This window comes from Cebus imitator, unplaced genomic scaffold (genome assembly GCF_001604975.1).
Source record: "Cebus imitator isolate Cc_AM_T3 unplaced genomic scaffold, Cebus_imitator-1.0 Scaffold172, whole genome shotgun sequence".
NCBI classification, from domain to species: domain Eukaryota; kingdom Metazoa; phylum Chordata; class Mammalia; order Primates; family Cebidae; genus Cebus; species Cebus imitator.
The window spans coordinates 2,642,545-2,656,610 of NW_016107487.1; the positions used below are offsets into that span (position 1 = coordinate 2,642,545).

Sequence of the window (14,066 nt, forward strand, 5' to 3'; positions counted from 1 at the left end):
GCCACAGTGTAGGCAGTTACAACCCCAGGTTCGGGGTCATGTGCACGTAATAGCAAATGCTACAAAAGCAAAAAGGAACTCAGGCTGTGGGTAGAGAATGGGCTGCTGGATGGAAGAGACGGGGCAGATGGAGTAGAAGCAAGGTCACACCTCTGGACAAGCAGCCATCTGGGAGGGTGCCTGCTTTAGTGGACTTGGGCTCTCTGGACTTGGGGCTGGGTGTCAGGAAAGATCTCTGGATCAGTCATCCCAATGAGAAGCAAGAACATCGTTTTGAGGCAAGAGATCAAAGCTAAGCAAAGAAGTTCACCTTAATAGCAGAATGAGAGAAGAGGAGGCCAGAGATCCTTTGTAACTGATGCAAGGCCCCTCATCAGTTACTATGGCTGCTTGCCAAGGCAGGACACAGCACTGTGTTCCCTGGAGGCCTCCCCAGATGGGTGAACCCTCCAGGAGCTGAATCCTCAGTCATAATGGTCTCTGTGAATTTATTTGCCTGTATGGAAGAAGCTGGTTTTTGAATAATCCCTCAGTGATAGCACACCAGGGCAGGTTTCGCTGAGATCAGCTTTTCCTCTCAGCAGGACAGCATTTGGAAGGAGCCGCAAGCAGGTTCCCCTCGGCCCCCAATCTACAGACTTCCCCAAGAGCTGAAATCTGCAACTGGCAATTTATTCCTTTTTCCAATTGCAGCTTTTGCTTAGGACACGCAGAATGCCCAACGAGTACTCTGTAAACATTTGTTGGAATATAATCCTCAATAGATTCTGGACCCCACCCCACTTGATTTTCTTAAGCATAAAATATCTTTTTCTTTAGACTGAAAAGTAGCTGAGGACTGAAAATCACCCTGATTTTTTGCTTTAATCAGAAGTTAGGCAACTGATGCATCAGAACAATATTGTCTTGTTTTAGGCTAGGCGCAGTGGCTCACACCTGTAATCCCAGCACTTTGGGAGGCCAAGGCAGGTGAATCACTTGCAGTTAGAATTCAAGACCAGCCTGGCCAACATGGTGAAACCCTGTCTCTACTAAAAATGCAAAACTTAGCTGTATTTTGGGGTATGGTGGAGGCACCTGTAATCCCAGCTACTCAGGAGGCTGAGGCAAGAGAATCGCTTGAACCCAGGAGGCATAGGTTGCAGTGAGTCGAGATTGTGCCACTGCACTCCAGCCTGGATGACAGAGCAAGACTTCTTCTCAAAAAAAAAAGAACAATGTTGTCTTGTTTTACCATCTCTCAAGGATATGAAGCACTAGTGGTAACTTCACATTCCTTCAGCATACAAGGATTTTGTGGAATACACTGCTGATGTTTTACTCTTTGGTGTTCCAAGTTAATTACCATGGAATCTTGACTACCTTTAAAGCACATGTTGTTTCTTTTGTCCCCAAATCAGTGGTTGACTAAATGCCACAGTAAGATAATATTATTTATTAAGTTGTGTTAATATTTAATGTCTTTTTTGAGAAGTTAAAATTACAATGAAAAAATTAAAGTTAATTCTCAGTTTTCCTCCGAAGAAAGAAATACAACATGAGAGCTCCACACCTCTGAGATCTCACCTGTCAGTGAGGGCTGGATTCAGACAGAGCTCTGCTCTGACTATCTCCTAGCAGCCTGCCGGAGGAGCTTGGGGAAGTAGGAGATGCGTTCTGTGGGGTCTCTCTGGAAAGGGTCTGGAGAGTGGAGTGGGCGCAAGGGAAGGGAGAGATGTGACACAAATGAGAGCAGAACAGTCAGTGCAGAAAGAGCAGTTGGAGCCAAAGCCTGTAGTTCGGGAGAACCCAGATGCTGATTGGACAGCAGTGAGTGGATTTTTGTGGTCAGAACACAGGCTCAGGCCAGGCAAGGAAGAGAAGCAGGAAATGAACTGAGCAAGGCAGGGGTACCCGCTTGTGGGATGACTCAGTGCTAACCCGCCGACCTCCTGCAGGTGATGGGAACCTGGAGAGGGTTTAAAGCAGGAATGAGGTGCGAAGGCACTCAGAGGAGACCGATGTTACCAGAAACATGTTTTCAGAGTCTCTGGCAGCCGTGTGTGAGATGGGCCAGGGCTGGGGCTGAGTGAGGGAGATTGCGGGGCAGGGAAATCAGCTGGGGGCTGGGCAGCGACAGTCCCTCCCAGCTGCTCTCGGTGGGGATGGGATGGAGAGGAGAGGACTGATGTGTGGGAGTGCTGGTTGGGGGTTGGGTAATCTCAACAGGGGGACTGCTGCTATGGGAGGTAGGAGAGAAGGGAAAGTGTGAGGTGACTTCAAGGTTTCAAACCTATGAGGTGTTCAGGGGGATCTACTGAGACATGCCTCTGGCACTGATGAAGTCAGACTGTGGCATTCCAGGAAGTGAAAGTACCAGGAAATCGGGAAAGGCACTCAGAGGCCACAAGTCACTGTGATCCAGGACAAAGTATTCCTTAGGCCTTGGAGAGATCGACAGTGGAAATGGAGAGGGCCAAAGGAGACCTTTATCTGCTGTGGGAACAGAATGAACTGTCTGGGTTCTGTCCTGCTTCTTCAGAACGCAGCACAGCTATCCTAGGGTCTCCAGTGCTCCTTAACAGAGCTTGTTATTCGTCCCTAGGGGCACTTTCTGGAACCTGCAGAAGAGGCAAGCATTAAATGCAGTCGTTCAGACTTCCTCACCCTAACATACCCTTTTGCATGGTTGGCTTTAGGTCTAGATTTGAAATCGTTCATGATTCTAGAAAGCTTGGAGAAAATACCGTGCTTAGCTGGCCCTCCTGAGAATGGATTTCTTATTCCCTATTTTGCCTGCTGGAATCTCCTGCACATGCTTCACGCTGCATAGGGAAGCATGAAACTCACAGCATGTTAACAGCTCTCTCCCTGCAATATCTGAAGCACCCTCAGCCCTTAGAAGTATGGACTTAAGCGAGCCCCAGCAGCAGGATCTTCTCTGTCCCCCCCTCCCCACTCTGTACCAATCATGGAGCCTGCAGAAAGGAATGGAAGAAATGACATTTCCAGGACATAAGAGTAAGGGATTGAAATTTGCAGCTAGGATTTAAAAAAAAAAAAATGTATGGGCCGGATTCCGGGCAAGGCTCTGCCTTCCTCCTTTCTCTGCTCTAACTTCAGGCTTTGAAATGCTCTGGAAAGAGCTCTAATGCAAGAGCAGGAGATGCTCAAGACTGTCTCTGCAGCTCCCCACCTGCTTCCACCAAGTGGCCCACTCAGATGTGTTTTATATACCACATCTGGGATTCAATGTTAGATTTCATTTGAACAAGGGCCTCTGTGTGGGAAAAAGCCACCTGGACAATACTTAACTTTAAATCCCGGCATTTATTGAGTTAGGCAGAGTTCTGGGTGAGAGCCGCAGAGGAGGAACCCATGAAGGTACAAATTTGTGAAGCTGCCTTTGGAGGCAGAGAAGGTAAAAAAGATATTTAGAAGATAGAATCCAGTGACTGGGGTTCTTCCATAGCCTTTTCTACAAGCCAGGGGTATTTGAGTCTTTTCTTTTTGTAGAGCTCTTTCACTCTGATGCAAGGTATCTGGTGTGATTTAGCTTGAAATGCTGCAGAGAGTTAGACTGAAGGACTCCAGGACGGGCTTAAGGATGGCTAGATCAGGAGGTCCCCAGGCGGACACCCGTATGTTCCACTTAGCAGAAGCCAGGGGCCTCTGGGAGCTGGGTGGGCCATGGGGACAGGACAGGCAGGGGGCTGGCTTTCTCAACTGCCCTCAAGCTCCTTGCTTTTCCTGGCACGAGATCTCCCTCTCTTTCTCTTTGAGCTTCAGCCAGTGTTGGCCACCTAATTCAGATGGCCTGCTCCCATTCCTATCTCCATTTGTGGGGCTCACAAAACAGTTTCTGGCCAGGCACGGTGGCTCACGCCTGTAATCCCAGCACTTTGGGAGGCTGAGATGGGCGGATCACCGAGGTCAGGAGTTCAAGACCAGCCTGGCCATCATGGTGAAACCCCATCTCTAATAAAAATACAAAAATTAGCTGGGCATGGTGGTGCACATCCGTAGTCCCAGTTACTTGGGAGGCTAAGGCAGGAGAATTGTTTGAACCCTGGAAGCAGAGTTTTTGCAGTAATGCAGTGAGCCAAGATCGCACCACTGCACTCAAACCTGGATGACAGAGCAAGACTCCGTCTAAAAAACTAAAAAAAAAAAAAAAAAAAAACAGTTTCTGCAACAAAATAAACAACAAAAACAGTTTCTTTTTGAGTTGATACAGGATAAGACAAGGCACTGAACAAGGAATTTTAAGGGGTACCAGATCTCATGTATGTTGTCGGTGTTTCAGTTCAAGACAGATGACTTCTTGTTAGAAACTTGCTTATGAAAAAAAATATGTAAGACCTTTAAAGGGGGTAGCGGGTAGGCAGGCAGGCAGATTAGCTGGGACTTTTTTTCTCGAAGTCCTGGCTCCCTGTAGTTCTGTTTCCTCTCTCCTAGCAGGCCTCTTGCCCACAAAAAGTCATATAAAACTTCTGTTCCTCCTGCCTAATATGGACGTTTAGTGGAAATGCATTAAATCTCACCTCGACAACACCCCTGCCCTCCGGGATCTCCCCTTTCCCTGAACTGCTGCAGCATTTGGTTCTTGTATCATCCCAGAGGCTTTGCTTTCTACGCTTTTGTCATTTCCTCTTTCCTGTGCTTTAGCTCTCTCTTCCTAACTAGCTCTCATGAACTTAGAGACTGTCTTCTATTAGGTACACAGTGGGCACTCAATTTCTGTTAATGGATTGATCTCTCACCAGTCAGGTGGTGAAAGAAGCATGAGAATACGCTTTGAAATAAGAAAGCTCCAGAACAAGCAGGCAGACCCTCCCTGCTAGAACCAGCTCAAGGGCAGTGGTTTTCACTGATTCATGCCAACTAGGGTGGCAGCCTTTCTGAGTCTCTCACTGTCTGGGTCTGCCAGGCTGAGTTTGCAGGCCTGTAGTATCTGGTTCCTCCTTACTCTTACCTCTGAAGTCTGGGTCTCAGACCACAGGACTAGAGAGCCAGCCTGGGGCTACAGGGACCATGGCCCTGGGTTACCTGGGAGACACCGAAGGAGCCTCCTGTGCTTGGCATGGTGACCTGTAGTCACCATGACGCAGGTGTTTAGCAGGGACGTGGCAGAGGGGAAGTAGGAACGAGATATAGAAGAATGAGACTCAGAGGTTAGAGAATGGAGCAGTAGGCAAGTGGCGTTGTCAGGTTGTGAGTCCAAACAGCCATGTAGCCAGGGTAAGGCAAAGAAGGAAAAAACCAACATCTGCTCAATTTCACCAAAAATGCATTCCCATTCCACATACACATATATACATGTGTGCACCGTCATCACCCACACAGAGCCCATGAGCCAGCATGAAAGTTCGAACGCTTCTCATATGCCCTGACCCTTGAGCAAACAGGGAGGGAAGCCTGAGAGGAGAGATAGGGAGGCCTGGGTCACTGTGACATTTTCCAGTGTCCCCACAGCGTGAGACAGCACAGTCAGCAAAGCCCCGGGCCTGTGGGACTTCACACTGAGTCACAGATGGCTCCACCTCCAGAACCTCTAAGGCTGCCCACCAGTCTCAGACCCGCACAGGCCCTGTGCTTTTTTTGGATCCTGCCAGATCACAGGGTCAGGCCCTGGAAGGGCTTCGCAAGCACTGTCTCCCTTCTCCCTCTGTCTTCCAGTAGGCTCTTTCAAATCGACTCGGATAGATTGTCTTCAGAGTGGCCCTTCTGCTCTGTTGCCAGAGCCTGGCCCCAGACTCAATTTTATACATGTATCAAGTACCTTTTTCTAAAGAAGAATGACCCCAAAAAGTTAAGAATCACTTTACTAGACTATATCCTCCTACCTATCTCCAAGCCTGGCCTAAATTCCTCTTCAGACAAGTTTAACGTATTTGCTTCCATCATTTCTTTTTTTCTTTTGAGACGGAGTTTCACTCTTGTTACCCAAGCGGGAGTGCAGGGAGTGCAGTGGTGCAATGTTGGCTCACTGCAACCTCCATCTCCCGGGTTCAAGTGATTCTCCTGCCTCAGCCTCCTGAGCAGCTGGGATTGCAGGCACACATCACCATGCCCAGCTAATTTTTGTATTTTTAGTAGAGACAGGATTTTGCCATGTTGGCCAGGCTTCTCTCAAACTTCTGACCTCAGGTGGTCCACCTGCCTCGGCCTTTCAAAGTGCTGTTATTACAGGGGTGAGCTACTGCACCCAGCCTTTTTTTTTTTTTTTTTTTTTTTTTTTTTTTTTTTTTTTTTTTTTTTTTTTTTTTTTTTTTTTTTTTTTTTTTTTTTTTGAGAGACAGAGTCTCTCTCTGTCACCCAGGCTGGAGAGTGTTGCCATCTCAGCTCACTGCAACCTCTACCTCTCAAGTTCAAGTGATTCTCCAATCTCAGCCTCCCTAGTAGCTGGAATTACAAGTATGCATTACCACACCCGGCAATTTTGGTAATTTTAGTAGAGATGAAGTTTCACCGTGTTGGCTAGGCTGATCTTGAGCTCCTGACCTCAAGTGATCTGCCTGCCTTGGCCTCCCAAAATGCTGACATTACAAGCATGAGCCACCAAGCCTGGCCATCCATCATTTATATGTGTCTATTTGAAAATTCTAAATTGAGGCTAGGCACAGTGGCACATACCTGTAATCCTAGCACTTTGGGAGGCTGGGGCAGCCAGATCACTTGAGTTCAAAACCAGCATGGGCAACATGGGGAGACCTCATCTCTACAAAAAAATTTAAAAATTAGCCAAGTGTAGTGATGCATGCCCGTGGTTCCAGCTACTGAGGAGACTGAGGTGTGGGAGGATCACTTGAGCCCAGAAGGTCAAGGCTAAGTGAGCTATGATCATGCCACTGCACTCTGGACTGGGTGATAGAGTGAGAGCCTGTCTCAAAAAAAAAAACGAAACCAAACTCTGAATTGTTTTCTGACCCCTTCTCTTACTCCTACCTAAGATAGTCTACAGATTTTTGTTACTGTTTAAGTATGAGATAAGTGGTCAGATCAAGGACATTCATTCATTCATTAAATACTTATAAAGTGCCTGTCTACCAGGTTTGTTTCATGTGCTAGTCCAAGCCACCACCATCTCTCCCTGGACTTCTACAGCCTGGTCTTCCTGCCGCTACTCTTGTTCACTGCAGTTCAGGTTCGCTTCTTCAGGAGTAAAACAGATGATCCTGCCCTCCTGCTCAGAACTCTCTCTCAGCTTCCCATCTTAATCTGGGTAAAACCCCGCCTCCTAAAGTAATATACAGAGTCTACATAGTCCAGCCCATACCACTCCTCCCCTTTCCCTCCTGTAGCCACTCCAGCCTTGTTTTCCAACTCCCAAGCTCATTCCAAACTCAGGGCCTTTGTAGTAGCTGCTCCCTCTGCTTGGAATATTGTTCCCTTGTCCCTCATGGCTGACTCCTTTATGTCATTCCAATCTCAGCCTCAGTGTCATCTCCACAGAGGCCCTGCCTTGGCCTCAGACTACAGTAATCAGTCATTTGCTATCACTCACCCCACTGGTTTAATTCTCTGCATAATTTTATTTATTGATTTTTTTTCTCTCCACCCGAATACAAGTTCCAAAAGAGACCAGGCGCAGTGGCTCATGCCTATAATCCTCACACTCTGGGAGGCCAACGCGAGTGGATCACCTGAGGTCAGGAGTTCGAGACCAGCCTGGCTAACATGGTGGAACTCCCTCTCTACTAAAATTACAAAAATGAGCTGGGCATGGTTACGCATGCCTGTAATGCCAGCTACTTGGGGTGCTGAGGCAGAAGAATCACTTGAACCCGGGGGATGGGGGTTGCAGTGAGCTGAGATTGCACCACTCTCTACTCCAGCCTGGGCAAAAGAACAAAAATCTATCTAAAAAAAAAAACAGTTCCAAGGCAGTAGGGTTTTTGTCTTGTTTGTTTGCTGCTATATTCCCAGAACCTGGCTCAAAATAAATGCTCAGTAAGAATCACTGTTTGATGATCCATTGAATGAATGAATCGAGAAATGCATCTATCAAAGTAGTTAAACCCTAAAGAAGCTTAGTGTTTTTGGAATCTACCTGGTGAGGGAGCTGTTTGGATTCTGTGTTATGAAATTGTCCTGAGGTCACTGCATTTTCTTGTTATAGCAGATTAAATCACCTGCCTTAGTCCTCACCTCTTCTAGAGACATTAATTCAACAGCTGATGAAGAACTGATGGAGCATCTACTAAGACTGGACACTGTGGAAAATCCTGGATTAACTCCATCCCATCCCTCGTCATTCCATACTGAATCATGCAGGATGGAATTCCTTGAGCAAGTTTCATCCGTAGGGGCCCACATGCCTAGCACAGGGCTGGCCCTGGAAACTGTCCAGCAGGGGGATACTTATCAGTTGCTCATGCATGTCCCAGGTGGGGGACCAGGACCAAGCCTGCATACATCGACCTGGAAGGCCTAGGGGAGGTGGCCCCTTCCTCCCAGAGCCCTATCTGCCTCTCTTTCCCACTCTGAGCAGGCTGGGGTGGGGAGGGGGTGGAGGGGAAGAACCTCGTCACCTCCCTCTTGATGCTCCTGTTTCATTTTACCCCCTTTGATCCTCACAATACTATGAGATACTTCATTATTCCCTCCATTTTATTTATATTTTTATGTTTTTAGAGGTGGGGTCTAACTGTGCCACTCTGGCTGGAGAACAAGTGGCTGTTCACCCGCACGATTATAGCTCACTGCCGCCTTGAACCCTTGGGCTGAAGGGATCCTCCCACCTGAGCCTTCTGAGTGGCCGCAGCCATAGGGACCTACTTCCTCAACTTTCAATGTAAATATGCAGAATTTCAGAGAGTTGAAGGTATGGGTCCAAAGTCCCAAGGCAGATCAGTGTCAGAGCCAGAATTGGAGCTCCAGCCCCTGTGGTGACAGAGGCCTTGCCCTCTCAGAGCCTCTCTGAGACAGGGAAAGGAGTCCAAACCTAGCATCTAGTTTAGAACCCAGGAGTTAAGAAAAAGGGATGCACTGAAGGTCTTCTAAACTCACTGTCATGTTTGAAAGAAGACACTGGGGTCAAGAGCATAAGAAAATGGGTTGGGGACCAGAGCTGAGATAACAGAGTATGCCTTGGGGAAAGGGAGTGGAAGGCAGATGCAACAGGAGACAGAAGGGCCTCCTGCTGCTGTTCCTGTTCTCCACGCCCCTCCTAGAGGGAGGGAATCCCAAGACTCCAGGGTTTTAGAGCGCTGACTTAACTGACGTGCACACTGAAGCCCAGGAAAGGTAAATGGTTTCCCCAGTGTCACATAATGAGTAGAAAAACGAGGTCTAAAACACAGACTCCTGAGGCCCAGGATAGCACCTCTCTACTGTCCCCCAAGCCTTGATTTATACAGAGGAAGTGACAGAAATGTAGGGATGCCCACCTGAATAGCATCCAGACCCTTGGGGTAGAGAGAAGCTGGCAGCAGTGAGATGGGGTGGTGCAGGGTTAGGGCAGAGAAGATGGAACACTGTCTTGAGAAGAGGGCTTGGAGGAACTCCAGCAACACTGGGGTGGGAAGAACAAAGCGTTCTGTGAAACCACGCATGTCTCAGCAGTCAGCAATCAAACCACGCCCTGAGTCAGCCAGGATTCTGCTGCCTGGGCCTCTCTGGGCCTCTCCCTGGCTGGCTGGGTGTTCCTCAGTATTGTCAGTGGGGCTGCAGGGGAGGAAACACCAAGGCTAGGAATTGCAGTCCTAACCCCCTGTGACCTGGCGGAGGGTGAGGGGAAAGGCTTTTGAATGAAGATAGTTATGTGGGAGCCACTTATCCGTTTTCTCATGTATTCCCTCAAAAGAGAGATTGGATCAAGGTAGGCCATCGTCTGTACCTCCACCCCCATTCCTGCCGCTGCAGTGGGTGGGCACGGCAGGGCTCCAGTTGCCGCACTCCAAATTGTATGTGCCATCAGTTGCTGTTCAGAGGGCTGGGGCCCCCTGACATTCACCTGCGTCTCAGCAAATGCGTCACTGGCAGCCAGCTCCCATGATGTGCAAAAGCAGGTGCAAACTAATGCTCCCGTCTTCGATCCGCTAGGCAGGCGCGAGTGCCTGTGAGTACCCTGGCTGGGCCTGGTTGCTGGGGTGATGGAATTGTTTCCGTGGCCTCCCTGTGACTAAGCCCCAGAGAGACAACGACAGGCTCCTTTCGAGGAAATGAGGGTCATTTTTGCATCGTTTCGTCCGACTCCTGCTGCTCCTGAAAGCCGAGCTCGCTGGCCAAGGTGACTGACCCCTGTGGGTGACGATAAGCCTCCGTTTGAGGCTTAGGCCATCTGGCGCTGCCGCGGCTGGCAGGGCATTGTCTTCCGTGTTGGGCAGCGTGAGCCCGTGCCTGGTGATCTCCCTTCTCCAGCTTGCGGCCCCGATGCTCCTCTTGTGTGCTTTCCTTTTCCTCAGGAACTGTCGCTTTCCTCAGCAAGGCCCTCAGCAGGATTTCCCTTTTCACTGTGACGAGCAGGCTTCCTTTCTGTACCTAAGCCAGTTTCAGGTGTTAGGGTCACTGCTCTGTCAGGGGTGGCAAGATGTGCCCCCCCCTTATCATTCACCCCTGGTTTGGTGAGGATGACTAAGAGCCTGCTGGCCGGCAGCCCTCCCCCCAGCCCCAGCTTCGGGCCTGACTCCATCAGGAGCACTCCTCCTGAGCACCCCAGCCAGTGCTGGCACCTGCCCTTTGCCCTTTTGAGTTCACTCAGCCACAGACTTCTTCCATCCCGACAGCCAGATGAAGGTCAGACCCAGGCTGTCATGACACTGCTGCCCTTGAAGTTGTGCAGGGCAGGGGTGGGGCCCAGGAGAGGCCTCCTCACCAGCCATGGTGGCTCCTGCTTCCTCATCATCCTACTGTTATCCAAGGAAGCATAAAGGGTGACATCAGAGACCTGGGAAGCCCTCATCCTCCTCACCAAACTCTCCAGCTCTGTTCTCACATCTCCCAGAGGCTGCTCGGTGGAGGGCAAAAGCCTGGGCTTCCTTGTGTTTGCTGCTCCCTTTTATTACAACAGCATCCATGGCAAGACCTCTCACGGGCAGAAGAGCAGAATGGAGAGTGGCTCTGGTGGTGGCAGGCTGGTACAGCGAGGGTTTTTCTCTGCACGCATGGGGCAGGGTGTGGACGCTGAGATGGAATGATGTGTTGGGAATCTGTGTGCCTTTCAGAGTATCTGTAAAGAGTACACAGCCCCAGTGTGGATGCGAATGTCTAGATGAGCGTCAGGAGGAGAATGGCATTCGAGAGATGTGCTCTGACCTGTTCACTGATGCACTGTGATGAGCTAAAAGTAAGAAATGCCTCCCTGAATGTCAGAATGGCCAGGGAATCCTTGCTGTACTTCAGTAATTGCGTTTGTCAGAAGTGAATTTCTTGTGAGGCTGATCTACATACAGGAGCAGAGGCAGAGAACAGCATGTGGGAATCAAAAACAAAGAATTGGCCTTGACAGCAGCTTGTCGTCTCCCTCTCCCCCTCCTTCCTTTCCCCCTCTCTGCCTCCCCGCCTCCAGCTGAAGTCTGAAGTTACTGGAGTACAATCAGGGCTCTCAGTCTGGGGCATATCTTGAAGTGGACTTTCTGAAGTATTTTCTGGGGTTTCAAGCATGAAACGGTGGGTGTTTTAGTCTGGGTGTAGATTTGGCATCTGTAACAGAAAGAACCAAGTTAATAGTGGCTTCAACAAGTCAGTAGCTTATTTATTCCTCACACAGAACACTCAGTAGACTGGTGTGATGGTCAACATAATTCGGGGCCCACACCTTCTTTCTTGGTGCTCTGCCATTTTCGACACACCATCCCTCACGTGGCCCAAGATGGCAGTGCCAGCTCCACTGCCACGTCCACAATCCAGTGAGCAGGAAGGCAGGAGGGAAGGGCCAGCCTGGAAGTCACATGCACCAATTCTATGGGTCTCCTCAGCCAGGCCCTTGTCACCTTCCACAGGTTTCAGCCAGAGAGGCTCAGATTTCGTGTGTTGAGCTACATGGATGCACACTCAGCTAAAAAGCCCATTTCTATGTAAGGAGGGAAGACTGGGTTTTGGGAGATAGGATCTTTACTTCCCGCAATTTGCCATCGTCTTATTTTTATCAGGTCCTAATCGCTAAGGTTCTGGGAAGTGCTGCGTGCATGTGCACTAACAGCTGGGGACACAGGGATGAATGAGATAGAGCACCTGCTCCTGAACTGTTGGGAGTCCACCTCTCAGGTGGTATGCCACCTGCAATCGACAGACCTTCCTTTACTTACATCCTAATCATTTTTTCTGTTAGCAACTCACGTGGTGAATTTTATAACAAAAGGAAGTAACCATCAGTACCAAGAATTCTTTTCTAAACATTCTCACTAACTTGGTAAGTTTGGTTGCTGATCCCTGTTCCATCTCTTAGGACCACACACATGACCCAATATACAGAAACTTCATTAGGAAATCAGCCCACTGCTTTGCAGTTGTGTTACCCATAGCAAGAATTTACTAGAAAGATAACTTTTTCATTGAGAGGGGCTGGGGAGGAAGAATACACTTAGTAGATATTTTTAAAAATGGAGCACGGGCGGGAGGGAGGGCGCCACACTCAGAAGGAGTGGGAATGGGCGAGTGGAGAGGAGGGGCCTTAGTGTGGCTCTTTCTGCACATGCTGCTGCTCCACCACTGTGCTTGCGCGTGCAGGTCCTCCCTGTGCCGCTCAACCTGGCTAAGTGTCCCGATTCTACGAGGCCCAGCCCTGGGCCCTCCTTTCCCACAAAGCCTTTCTGGTCTTTGTGTCTCTCCTTGAGTCAGATCCATACTGTAGCTCTTACATTGTTCCTTCTCAGGAGTCTCCTTCTCTCACCCACACTGAGCTTTTTAAGGGCCAAGGCCTTCATCACAGCAGAGTTACATTCTAGAGTGGCTCACGGCAGGCTGCCCTATTGCTTCTGTAGCACAGCCTGGGTTTGGACCTGGGGTTTGAGGAGGCCAGCTTCGCTTCAGTCAGTCCCTGCTCAGCCTCTGGGAGGCCCACGGGCCCCATTGATGAGCCTGTAGGGTCAGGTTAGATTGGGCGAGTGGGGCTCCCCAAGCAACCCAGTCCCATCACAGCAGAAAATGAAATTCCCCTTTTAAGGGCCACTCATAAAACATAGTGGTGGTTCTGCTTCAGACTCTCAAGTGTGTGGGTTTTTTTCCCAAAAGTTAAAAAAAAAAAAAAAATCAGATCATCATCCCCACCCGCTTAATCTGTTCCAAATGAGAACACTTAGGAAGAAAACTGCCAAGAACCCACTCTCTTAAGAAAATTGGTTTCTGCTGTGGAGTGGGTCCGGGTAGAGGAATGGAGTCAGGAAAATATATAGAACCTGACAGAAGAGGTTGGGTTTGTATTTGGAAAAGGATTCGGGTTGTTTTCAGGTTTTGAGTTACAGCTTGGGCATGTTTGGAGAAGTAGGATCGGACAGCGTCTGTGGGCTTCTCACCGAGCTCCTCCTGCCTGCCCGGCCCCTGTTAGAGATGCCTTGCTTTGCAGGCTGGCTGGGAAAGCTTCTTCATAAATAACTCCCCTGGGGAGACAGGAGTGATAACAGACGTTTTAAGTGGGAGCCGAGCTGCCTTAAGCACTTAGGGAAGGGCTCGGCCGGAGTCTGGGAACGAATACTCTTAAAGTTTTCAGCTTCATTACTCAAATTGTATTATTTCTCTAACCTCTCTAACCAGCAGAGTGATTGAGGCTCTGATTGTGAGTCCTGTTTTTATTTTTCACACTATTTTTATACTTTGAAGCTGTGGTTTTAAAATATACACTCAAAAATGTTGGCTCAGCACCCGCAAGCCCAGCAGGTTGTGCAGATGCTCAGGGTCAGGCCACTCCCAGCCGCCTTTCAGTGCCCCCGCCCCCACCCCTGGCCTTTGGGGATGGATGGAATTGGCAGGAGTTGCTGTAAGAGATTGATCGAACCACAAGCAAGCTTCTGGCCAAATATTTTAGATTTGACTCTGAGAAACTAGCAGGAATCTTTTTCTGGTGGCTTCCCAAGCACACAGTGAGGGGTCAGAACCTGTAGAAGCAGAATTCCCAGTTTCAGATAAAATGTTCGTTCCTCTCCAAT

General features: G+C 49.1%; 1 protein-coding gene across 3 annotated transcripts in view; it reads left to right on the forward strand.

Annotated features, from left to right (window-relative positions):
• Positions 1 to 14,066, forward strand: part of THADA (THADA armadillo repeat containing) — a 365,800-nt gene that overhangs the window by 316,348 nt on the left and 35,386 nt on the right. The gene's annotated exons all lie outside the window — the stretch shown is intronic.